At 35.2% G+C, this 11,305-nt stretch overlaps 1 pseudogene; it reads left to right on the forward strand.

The window, feature by feature from the left end:
- LOC105174886 overlaps positions 1,410-11,305 on the forward strand; it is a 10,615-nt pseudogene continuing 719 nt past the window's right edge.

Below are 11,305 nucleotides of genomic sequence, written 5' to 3' on the forward strand. Positions count from 1 at the left end.
TGGCCGCCCAGAGCACGGTCGCCAGATCTCCTCTAGGCAACAGTTAGGGGAGATTTGGGCAACGACGGTCGACCTAATTTTTTTTCTTTAAATTTTATATTTTTATTTTAATTTAAAAAAATTGAAAATTTTAATTCATATTTTTTAAACTTAAAAATAATTCAAAAAAGTATAAAATGAAATTTAAATACTTAAAATAATAATTTAAATATACATACTATTTATAGTAAATAATATAATTTATTTAAGTATATCTAAATTAATAATTAGTTTAATTTAATCAATAATGTATAATTATTATAAATAGTTAGTTTTTTTATTATGATATTTAATTTAACTATTCAATTTTAAATCATAAATATATATTTTTATATTTTTTGTAGTTTAATTTAAAAAAATATATTTAAAGATAAAATTATTTATTTTTTTAAAAGGAAAAAAAGTAAAAAGAAAATCACAAAAACAATATGAAAACAAGAAAATAAATAAATGTGTGTGATTTTATAAGTCCAAAATGGTATAATACTCATATTTAGTCCAAAAATGGGTCAAAATTTGTCAAAAACCAATCCATTTTGCATTAACGACGCGTAAAATCCATCTTCCGTTAGTTTTTAATGAAAAGAGGGTTTTATGCAGAATCTTTTAAATCACAGGGGCCATTTAGCTTATTTTTAAAATATATGGGTGTAAAATACAATTTGGCCTTTTATTTTTAATTAGGATAATCACACATATATCTCATGTATTTTATGTAATTATACATAATTATTTCATAGTTTGAAAAATTATATTTAATTTTATTAAATTTGTTTTATATCAATAAATAAGTTCATATGTCAGTCAAAATTTATTGAATTAATTGGTATTATCAAAAAAATTGAAAGAAATTCCTATTTTAGCCTGATCTACTTATTACTGACTTATTATAGGTCAAATAAATTATTTCTAATTACACTATTCTCATACATCTTAACACACACTAATACATGCGATGAGATGCACCTTCACTTTTATAAAAATAGTTTAATCATTAAAAAGTTATTTGATATACAATAAATCAATCGACGAGTATAGATTTTCCATTCATATTTTTGTAAATAACAATAAATTACGTGAATTTTGACTAATCTGGTCTATTTGTTAAATGAAAATAAATGATAGTTTATAAAGTTTTGCGGACCAATTAGGGGATTATATGTAATTACACAAAACTCGAGGAGATGATGGTGTAATTATTCTTTTAACTACGTACTTAATGGGCTGTTGTGAATTTTTTGCAAAATATAAAATATATGAAGGAGGCCATACTATTTAATCGGGCGCCATTTAATTTCAAAAGCCGAGGCCCAGGCCCTAGAGTGGTATAATATACGTTTCAGGGGGCTTGACATGCAGCAGTACACCTGTCAACCGAATGCAAACTTGTAACGGAAGCACAGTGGCTTTTTCCCTCTTTTTCATCGACAAATACCCCCCAAACTCCAGAGTGAGAGAAAAACGCCGGTTACGAAATTCTTAAGAGAAGATAAAGAACTGAAAAATGGCGAAGAAATCATCCAAGGCGAATAAGGGTAAAGCCGTTGCATCCAAGGCCGCCGGCACCAGTCGTGGAAATTCCAGTTCCTCTCAGGCTTCTGCATCATCTCCTCCATTACATGGCGCCAACACCTCTTCCGTTTCTACTTCCCGCTCCCCCCTTCCGCCCGCTACCGCTTCGCCGGTCTCTGTTCTCCCCAATGCTTCAGTTGGAGCTTCTATCTCTTCGTCCAGCCCGAGCGTCGCCGCCCCCGCCCCCGCCCCCGCTCCCGCCTCGCCGGGGAGATGGCAGAATGAGTTCGATTGAAAAGTACATCCTCGATCTCCTGGACTCTGATCGCCGCGAAAACGCGCTTGCTGAACTCTCCGCGGTTTGCAATTTCTCCCCCTAAATTTAGTCTCACTTTTGTCGCTTAGTTTAATCTATTTTTTGGGTATTCCGATGCTTTTGTCTATATTTCTTACTGATTGATCTGCTCAAGGTTATATTTTACGTCTAAATGTAACTCTGTGATGGTCCGGATTTTTTTGTTCTGTTCTTGTTTCTTTAAAACGGGTGTTGTTTTACGTTATCTGGTATTGAATTACTTCTGGTGTTTAGTTTCATGGCCAATCTTTAGGCTTGCATTTAGTTTTAGTATTATTACTCCGTGGAATAAATTAAAGTTTAAAATATCATAGTGCAATTTGTCTGTAAACCGTACAATGCACATTTTCTACGACAAAATTATTGGTGAAGTCCGTTACAGCTTTTTCTATAGAGTGGTTCCTGTAAGGTTGAGGTGTTTGGCTGTGACCATTTGTATTGTCTATATTTTTTCTCTTTCATTTCTCAGGAAAAAAGTGAAGCATACTATTCTTAACTGATATTCAATCCTTATGCTCCTGCCATGCTAAAGATCAATTTCATGCTACATTCACATTCACTAAATTTTTGTGGTTGGATTATATATACTAAGAGGTAAATGTCACCGGCACTCTCATAATTATGGCCAAAGTTGGATCTTCACTGATGGGCTATTGCTGAAGTAAAAACTTCTTCCTGTAGTGCAAAAGCTATCTTATGCATGTAATTTGTTACTGGAACCAATTAATTTCCATTTTCTGCTCTTGATAATACACTGCATGTATGCAAAATTTATTTGCTTGGTGTTATACCTATATCAAATTTTTTTTGGTGAAAATGAAACTTGAGTGTCTTAGATATTGGTAGAATTCTTACCATTTCTCACTAAATCCAATCATGAAAAGTCGAGGCCAAGCAAACCTACTGCCATCTCTCTAGACCTCTTTCTGTTAACAGACCTCAAAGCAATGTCATATATTCATCATCTCATTCGTTTGGTTTCTTTGATGCATTTTAAGTTGGACGCAATTTGACAGACATATTACTTCTTGAAAAGTTAACAGTTTTGTGATTGTCTTTCTTGTCAACTAGATATAGTTTAGCTAACATATCATCTAAGCTTTAGAAGCCACTTGATATGACATTATCTGTCGACTGAGATAATAATTTGATGTTGAATATAAGTTAAAGGAATTAATTTAGGGTAGTTAAAATGAGAGCTAAAATGAACCTTGATGTCTTAATTGAGTGAATTATTTAGTACTTTAGAGATTGAGTAGAAAGTCGAAATGGTATAATTTTTCATAATATCAGTATTTAAAGTGAGCTCCTGGATAACCCATTTTTCATAACCCATGTTACTCAGATTGCGTTTGTCATCAAGTGCCTAAGTACCATTCTGGAAGTGGCTTCACTACCTGTTATTTTTTGTTTTTCTGGGTTTTACTGAGTCTTTCCTCTCTCTCTCTCTCTCTCTCTCTGTCTCTGTCTCTGTCTCTCTCTCTGTTTCCCCTCTTTTTCTGTGTCTGTGGATACTCTTAATAAGATACTCGCTTTCATTAGATGGTTCAATCCACTGCTATGTATATGACTAATAAACTTTCTCATCCTGTTCCTAATAGAAGAGAGTAGCATTCCAAGGTCTGGCCCCACTCCTATGGTTTTCCTTTGGTACAGTAGCTATACTTCTCCAGGTAATGAGGTTTTTGTGATAATATTTGTCAACTTATCATTTTCCAGAATTTCTAAGGAATAATACTTTATCTACCATTTATCTTCTCAAACGTGCTAGCTTTATTTTCTCTTCTCTAAATGCGTCGTGGTGAGCTTGATATGCTTAGTATTTCTTGTCCCCATGAGAAGTATCAATTGTTTATATCTAGCAAAAAAGTTGGGAGTTCGTACTTTTTTTGGTTGCTTCTTTTGTGTCTTAGAGAAAACCATTTGTTCTCTTAATTTGAAATGTATTAAGATTCGGATTGAAAATAGACTTCACGAATTTTCTATAGTGTCGTTTTTGTGTTTTGTAGTGCAAGGCTCTTCAGATTGTGCCATTTGTTTTCCCCTTTAAAAGTTCCTCTAATTTATGCCTCTATTTTCTTGCTTTGCATATATTGGCTATGTGTTGCTTATGGCTGATGCTACTTATGTTCTATATTCATAAGGAAGTGCTGTCGGTCTATCCATTGCTGTCACCCCCTTCCCTAACTCCAGAGCAATCCAACAGGGTGTGCAATGCTCTTGCACTACTTCAGGTCTGACGCTTTTGCTTTCCTAATCAGCATAAAACATGTAACATGTGTCTGTATTCTGTAGATTCCTACTAAGCCATAGATTTTTGTGTTGACCCGTCAAGCTGCAGATGGTTGTTGTGGGTTGTAAATATGACACACCTTGAGTTGCCTTGATAACTCAGGATATGAGGTGGAAAGATGGGAGAAAAAGGGCAAGAAACAAGTTTAGAAAATAGAATGAAACAATCCCCTGTGTGTCTGTTATGTTCTGGAAAAGAAGTGATTTATGTATTTCTGTTTCATGAATCTAATCTTTTCTTGAATCACTTAACTTCTGCATGTATTACAAAGCTCCTAATTTTTTCAAATATTCTAGTACTTTGGTAATTACTCATATTGTACTGCTAGTTATTGTTGTACTATATTGACTTTTTTTCCCTTTCTTTAATGTTTTCACCTAATTGATCCTTGGAACATGGAGGCCCTTACTGATTTTGTGCATATTAATGATGTTCCGATTTGCTGGAGCTGTGACTTCAGCACATTAAGATGCACCTGAAATGGCGTCCGATACCAGTCCTGAGTTTATGTTACTTCATATTTAGTATTTATATTCAAGTATTATTTCAGGATGATGTAGTTGCAGTTGATTCTCTGAAGAATTAGTAGCATCCAACCCTCAAAATCTGATTTAGCCATAATATCCTTTCATGGTGGTAGTCCTAGGACTTGAGATAATGACTGCAGCATCGCTCATGTAGGGTGATGAGTACTATCTTTTTAGCTTATTCCTTATATATCTTGATCAAATTATGTAAGCAGAAGATGTCTTCCGATGCATAGGTTTTCTGTGCATTTGAATAAATGACTTCAATCCTCCACTGCTGAAGGTGATTACCTTAAGCGGTAGATTGCTACTCTGTTCTGGTCTAATTCTCTTCTGCTCATTGATAAAGCTGCATTTCTTGTAGAAAATACACTGCAACGACATGTTTTTTGCTGTATGTTGGTTGAATTAGCCAATGTTTTATATTGTGATTGATGACTGTGGTTTTCCATATATGTATATGTATATATATATATATTCTTACCTCCAATTTCTGTCATTTTGGTGTTTTGATATATTTGTTTTATCCTATTCCCAATTTCTTGTACTTCAAAGGCGAATACAAATAAGAGAATTCTGTCTGCTATAAAAGGTTGAAATAATCAATTGTATGCGAAGTGTAGAGTGAGCATTGTCTGCTTAGTGTCCTAAACTTATACTCATTTCATTATTAAATTATGTGGTTGGTGCAGTGTGTTGCCTCTCACCCAGACACAAAGATTTTGTTTGCCCAAGGTATGTTTATTGCTTCTGGACTTACTATTCCATTTGTAGTCCTGCTGCAGGAGAATTACTTCTCTTCACAAGCTATTCATTTAGGTTCTTTAAAGAGATGACAGGTTTAAAATTTTGTCTGAATGCTGTTGCAGCACGCATCCCATTTTATTTGTACGTGTTTCTCGGCACAATTGGTGAATCCAGGCCTTTTGAGTATCTGAGGCTTGCTACTTTGGGGGTCATGGGTGCTCTTGTGAAGGTATTTCTTATTCAAGTTGTTGTTTCTGGATTTTAAAAAAAAGTTACTAAGACATAGTAGGTTCCCGGTCAGTGGGGAAGGAGGAGAATTGGATTGGAACATGAACTAATATAGCCAGCTTAATTATTGGTTACCCAAATGTCTAAAAATTGTATGATTGTGGTGAAACTAATTTTGCATTTAATGCTCTTTTGATGCCACTCTCCTCTGTTTCCAGGTTCCAGACACCAGAGTGATCATTTTCCTTCTCTCATCGGAAATAATGCCACTATGCCTTCGCGCAATGGAGACTGGAAGTGCATTGTCGAGAGCAGTTGAGTGTTTGCATGTCTATTTTTTTCTGGGTTGTGCATTTCCCCTATGATTAATGGTAGTCCATATATTAGAAATCAATTGCTTTCCATCTGGTTGATCTGATTTTTGACCCCGTACCTAAAGATTACTGCAAATTCTTTATGGTTCAACTAGGGCTACTGAATAAAATGATATGTCAAGTCATACTCTAATTCTCTGTTTCTTTCCAGTTTTACGGTGTCATAACTGCTAATGTGTCTCGTTAGTGACGAGAACTTCTACGGTGGTAGCTAAACTACAAGAGTTCAGGCAATATGTTGCTGGACACAATATTGCTTGCTGGCTTACTGGTCTCTGTTGTGGTATCTATAGTAGACAAATGTAATATCAGCTTCGCTGTATTGTGGGAATATGATTTTTAAGAAATGCCTTGTAACTGAATGGTTTTAAGTGCTTGATGGTGTGAACTCTAATTGTCGTGTTGTGTGTGGACACGCATTATGTTATATGAGTGCAAACATTTAAATCTGAGCACAGAAACATCATCATACCTATTGCTTGCTCTTCTTGTCCTTGTGATCAACTAGTTACTGGTGGCAGGTTGCAACATTCATTGTGCAAAAACTTCTGCTGGATGATGTGGGTTTACAATATGTATGTTATTTGCCAGAGCGGGTGTTTGCTGTAAATCACGCACTAGAGAATGTTCTTGCTTCACTTGCTGAACAGCCCTCGACTCGGCTCTTGAAGCATGTCATTAGGTGTTATCTTCGCTTTTTGGACGATGGAAGGTCTGCCTTATTCTAATGGAATCAGTTTGTTTCTGCAATGCCTTCCTCTCTACTCTAATTTATTCATGTAATTAAAGAGACCAATCACGATTTCCCTGCAGAAGTCTCTGGGTACTCAGAAATTTCCTCCCAAAAAGGCTTACCGATGGCACATTTGATCATTGTCTTCGAGTAAGTATCTTTTAGCATACAAGTCATTTCGACATGTCCTCACTTTTTATCTTTATATTTGTTGTGGGTTGTTTGGCAAGGATAAAAGGTGTTTTTACTATTGGATGCTGTTCTGATTGTTTCTTCTGATGGTAATGTTTCTAGGAAGATCAAACAGCTAGAATGTGGCTGCAACAGTTGCTGGACAATCTTTCAGGACGTCCAGTTACGAAAGAAGGTGGGGGCATCTGATCATATGATAATACAGTGCATCAGGACGCTGTTGTTACCTCTATGTGCTTGACAAGCGATTATCTAGCATCACCTTTACTTAAGTGGTTTTACTCTTTATCCATATGAATACATGAATATTTCTATAGGCTTCACCGGTACCTGAAGTTAATTTATGGTTGCTTCCATTGATGTATCTATTTAGAAACATACTTCTCTTAGTTGACAATGTGCAAATTCCTGTTGTTTTTAATATAATCTGAAAACTTCAAACAGAAACAACTAACTGGGGGTATATATGTGGATGTCACTTTCTAATACGCTAAATGAATTTTTCTGTAAATTTGTGGCTTCTTTCCTAAGGAAATTGTACATGGCCTCAGCTTTTTTGTTTTAAAAGTAGTCCGGTGTGCTGCTTTTTCCTATTCTTGATCTGAAGAGAAAGGAAGCATAAAGGCAACACCATTTGCGGTTCTTCAGTTCTTTTAAGAACTTTCTATCAGGACCTAGTTCTGATCAGTTTGTTACCTGGATCCGATTTTCTTTTGATAATTTAGTAGCTGTAGGAAAAGGAAAATGCAACTTATGTAAAACTTGTTTCATATGCATAGAAGTCCACCACATTCCTTCCTCGCATAAATTTTTGGAAATAATTGACTTGTAATCCAGTCCTTGTGAGGTCTTTCATCTGATTTCAGGAAGATTCAATTACATCGAAGTTCTACTTAGATGAGCTTATTGAAACTTTGAAATGTATTTCTGTTGGAACGCTAATTGGAGTTACACATTCATAAGCCATAATTTGCATGGGATTCGTTATGACGAGGTCCTTACTAATGCAAAATTTTTCTGCTAGGATTTAAATAGATTATGAAATCTATGATTTTGTTACCTCTTATAGGTACAAGCTCCTTCTGTCTCTATTTGTTGTTGTAGTTACTCCTTCAGTCTGCTGGCTTCTCAAATATTTCCAAGTCCATTTGGCTTTTTCGGAAATAAAAATATCACTAGTACAAGGCACTGTTGATTTTTATGAATGTTTCTTTACCTTCTTTATTCTAGTGATACCAAATTCAAGCACATTTTGGTATTTGTTGGCTGCCAAGACCGAACTTTGCTTACCCATCCATGTGCTTTCGGCCGTACAAACACACCATGGTGGATGATGTACGTCAAATTTATATACGTAGTGTAGAGGCAATGGCACAAAATAGATTAAGAAATTTGATTTTTGTATCTTTGCATTAAGGATCTTACGGAGAGTAAAAAATTATATTTGGCTCCCATGTTTGCTTATAGTGTGCAGCTTTTACTCTAAAAGAGCTCTGTAAGATTTATCATGGGTGCACGGTGTCCTCTTGCTTCCTGCTTGACATGCTTTTCGACGAATTTGTGGCAAGAACTAACTTTCTGCTACCTGCAAAATAATATTGCAGGTTCTCTTCGCGATTCTATGAGATAGTCCTCACCATGTCTATACTTATTTTTCTTGGGCAGCAGTTAATTCTGTTTCGGTTCCAGGTAATGTTATCAATTTGTTGACGTGGATGCTTCCCCTTCCTGTCATCTTTTTTATAAGAACACATTGCATCTCCACTGCAATAAAGCGGCATTTTAGTGTATAAAGTACCTCATTAATTCATTTAGTTAACTATGCCTTTTAAGCTTACATGTGTTTTTTTCTTTGGTGCCTTTCCTTTTAAATCACTTGGCACTACTTTTCCCCCTAAAATGATAATAATTGTGGGGGTTACTATGTTCCACCTGCTAACTTTTCAAATTTGGTCAATTATAGATTGTGATACATGGAGATAATCTTCCACCTATATAATAATTTTTGCATGTTGTGACAATGGTTTGGGATTTATATATGTATATATATACTGGTATGACTATTTGAAGTTTTTTTCTGTATTTATTTGAGATATGCTTGAGGATGGTCAAATAATCGTGGGCCTTGGGCCCTAAGATAATTTATCGCCATTTCTGCAATTTATGCATTCTTCTGAGGAGTCGTTCCTCGTGTCCTAAGAATCATAATACTGGCATGCAAAAGCCTTGTCACTTTTATACCTGCCATCTGCTATATATTCCATAGCCAATGCTTGTACAAAGAAACACCTAAGTCTTAGAAAAAAAAAATTGGTTAAATTAGGTCAGTGGTTGTCTATAAATCATTTCTTGACTGGTCTTCTTTGACATTTATGAAGATTTCTTTCAGTTGATATTCCTGGGAGCCTTTATATGACTTGTTTATCTGTTGATTCTTTAGTTTGTAATGCATGGCCTTCCTATGCGTGGAAAAAGTAAGCCTCATTTACGTTTAGTTATATGTAATTAATATTTAGGCCCCATTTAGGGTTGATTGTATTCAATTACTATCTATATTGTTGGTATGGTTGATTCTTTTGTGGGTGTGGCATTGGCATGTGCTTGCGACAATTTGGCTCCTTTACACTGATTCTATTCAATGTACATTCCTCCTATATGATATGATCCTAATCTATGTGCCTTTATTCGTTTGGAATCATTGGCCTCTCATGAGATCTAAATTTCTTGAAAACACAAAATTTTTCCTACTATGTCTTTGTGATTTGTTGGTATTTTTCTCAGGCCATATAGAATGGGTCGAGATTTTGTTTTAATTCTTTCCTAGTTTGCTGCTGCCTCAGGTATCATTCTTCTTTCGGTATAATTTACTGAATTACAAATGTAATCTTTTATATGTAATATTTGACGCCATAGCTGGATGTTACTGTTTTCTCTTGCTTGCCAGATGGCCTAGACCGTCATTGTTGTGAAACTCCATCGCCGTAACAAAACAGGATGTTCCTATTATCCATCTCGCCATGATTTTATTTTGTTTAGTTTGATAAAAAAGACTATATAACTGAGAGTTATTCCAAATAGCTCAATTTCACTTTAATGTTCATAAACTTCCTTATGAAATTTCTGTATATAAATTTTCTTTTTCAGTAACTATTTGGTTTTTCTTGACCTTTATTGCAGTTTGGCAACTCAAAATTACAAAAAATAAGAGAGTTTTTGGCTGGCAAATGTTTACATGAAAGCAATGCGCCCTCACCATGCTAGAAGGAAATATGGAAGGTAGATCTTGATGTTGAATGCCTCTGTTATTGTATACTACTTCTGTCCCCAAAAGATAGATAGCTGCGGCGAGTGACTACCACTCTAAGTGCAATTATGAACTATAGTTAATTACTCTTAAGAAAATAAATGTATTACGGGATATAAAGGCAAAAGAAAGTGCAAAGGCAGCTGGCTTAGAAGAGTATAAGATATTTCCTTAGTTCTAATGTCAATTATACTAGTTAAGAAAACATTGCGTCTCTTCAAGCAGATTTTCTGAAAGCAAATGACAGGACAGCGAATGCCATCAATGTTATTTTGTTATGTGTTTTATGATGAATCCCTCATTAATGGGCAATTGCAGCATTTCTCAGTGACCAAGGATACAGTAGAATTGTTGGTTGTGTAGTGCTTTCTTAACAAGGGGGTGAAAAGAGACAAATGTAGTATGCACATGGATAAACTTGTTGATCATCATCTGTTGTTCTGGCTTATACTGCTCGAGAAATTAAGTATTTTGCATTCCTTGTTCAGGAGTGGGTGTGATTTAAACTCAGTTTCGACTGGAAAATAACATGAGGAAATCATTCCCTTTGACCGGTCTTCTCTTTTCGTGTGACCAGTGATGGAAGTGCATAGATGATATGAAGCATACAGATGCTAAAGAGTATTAGATTTCCTAAAGCATTGGCTAATGAAGGAAGCCTATCAAAACTAACTATCATGGATATGTCTACTGGTGGCATAAGTGACTAACAATTTCAGCAAAAGCTGTTTGTCACTGAGCACTTCATAGAAATCCTATAACATTTTCTGTGTTCAGGTGAAAGAGAGATTTTCTAACTAAATCTGCTATTGGTTATCACCCAGTTTCCTTTGATTACTGTGGGCCGTATCTCATTTCAAGATTCATCGACTGACTTGACTAGTGTCCTAATTCCACTCTACTTAATTTTTTAATTTATAAAGCCCAATTGAGGACCTAGTTTCCTTTTCATATGTTCTCTATTCTGGTGATGAACCACGAGCTTCTTTTGCTTTTCCATT

Source organism: Sesamum indicum, linkage group LG12 (assembly GCF_000512975.1).
Source record: "Sesamum indicum cultivar Zhongzhi No. 13 linkage group LG12, S_indicum_v1.0, whole genome shotgun sequence".
Lineage (NCBI taxonomy): Eukaryota > Viridiplantae > Streptophyta > Magnoliopsida > Lamiales > Pedaliaceae > Sesamum > Sesamum indicum.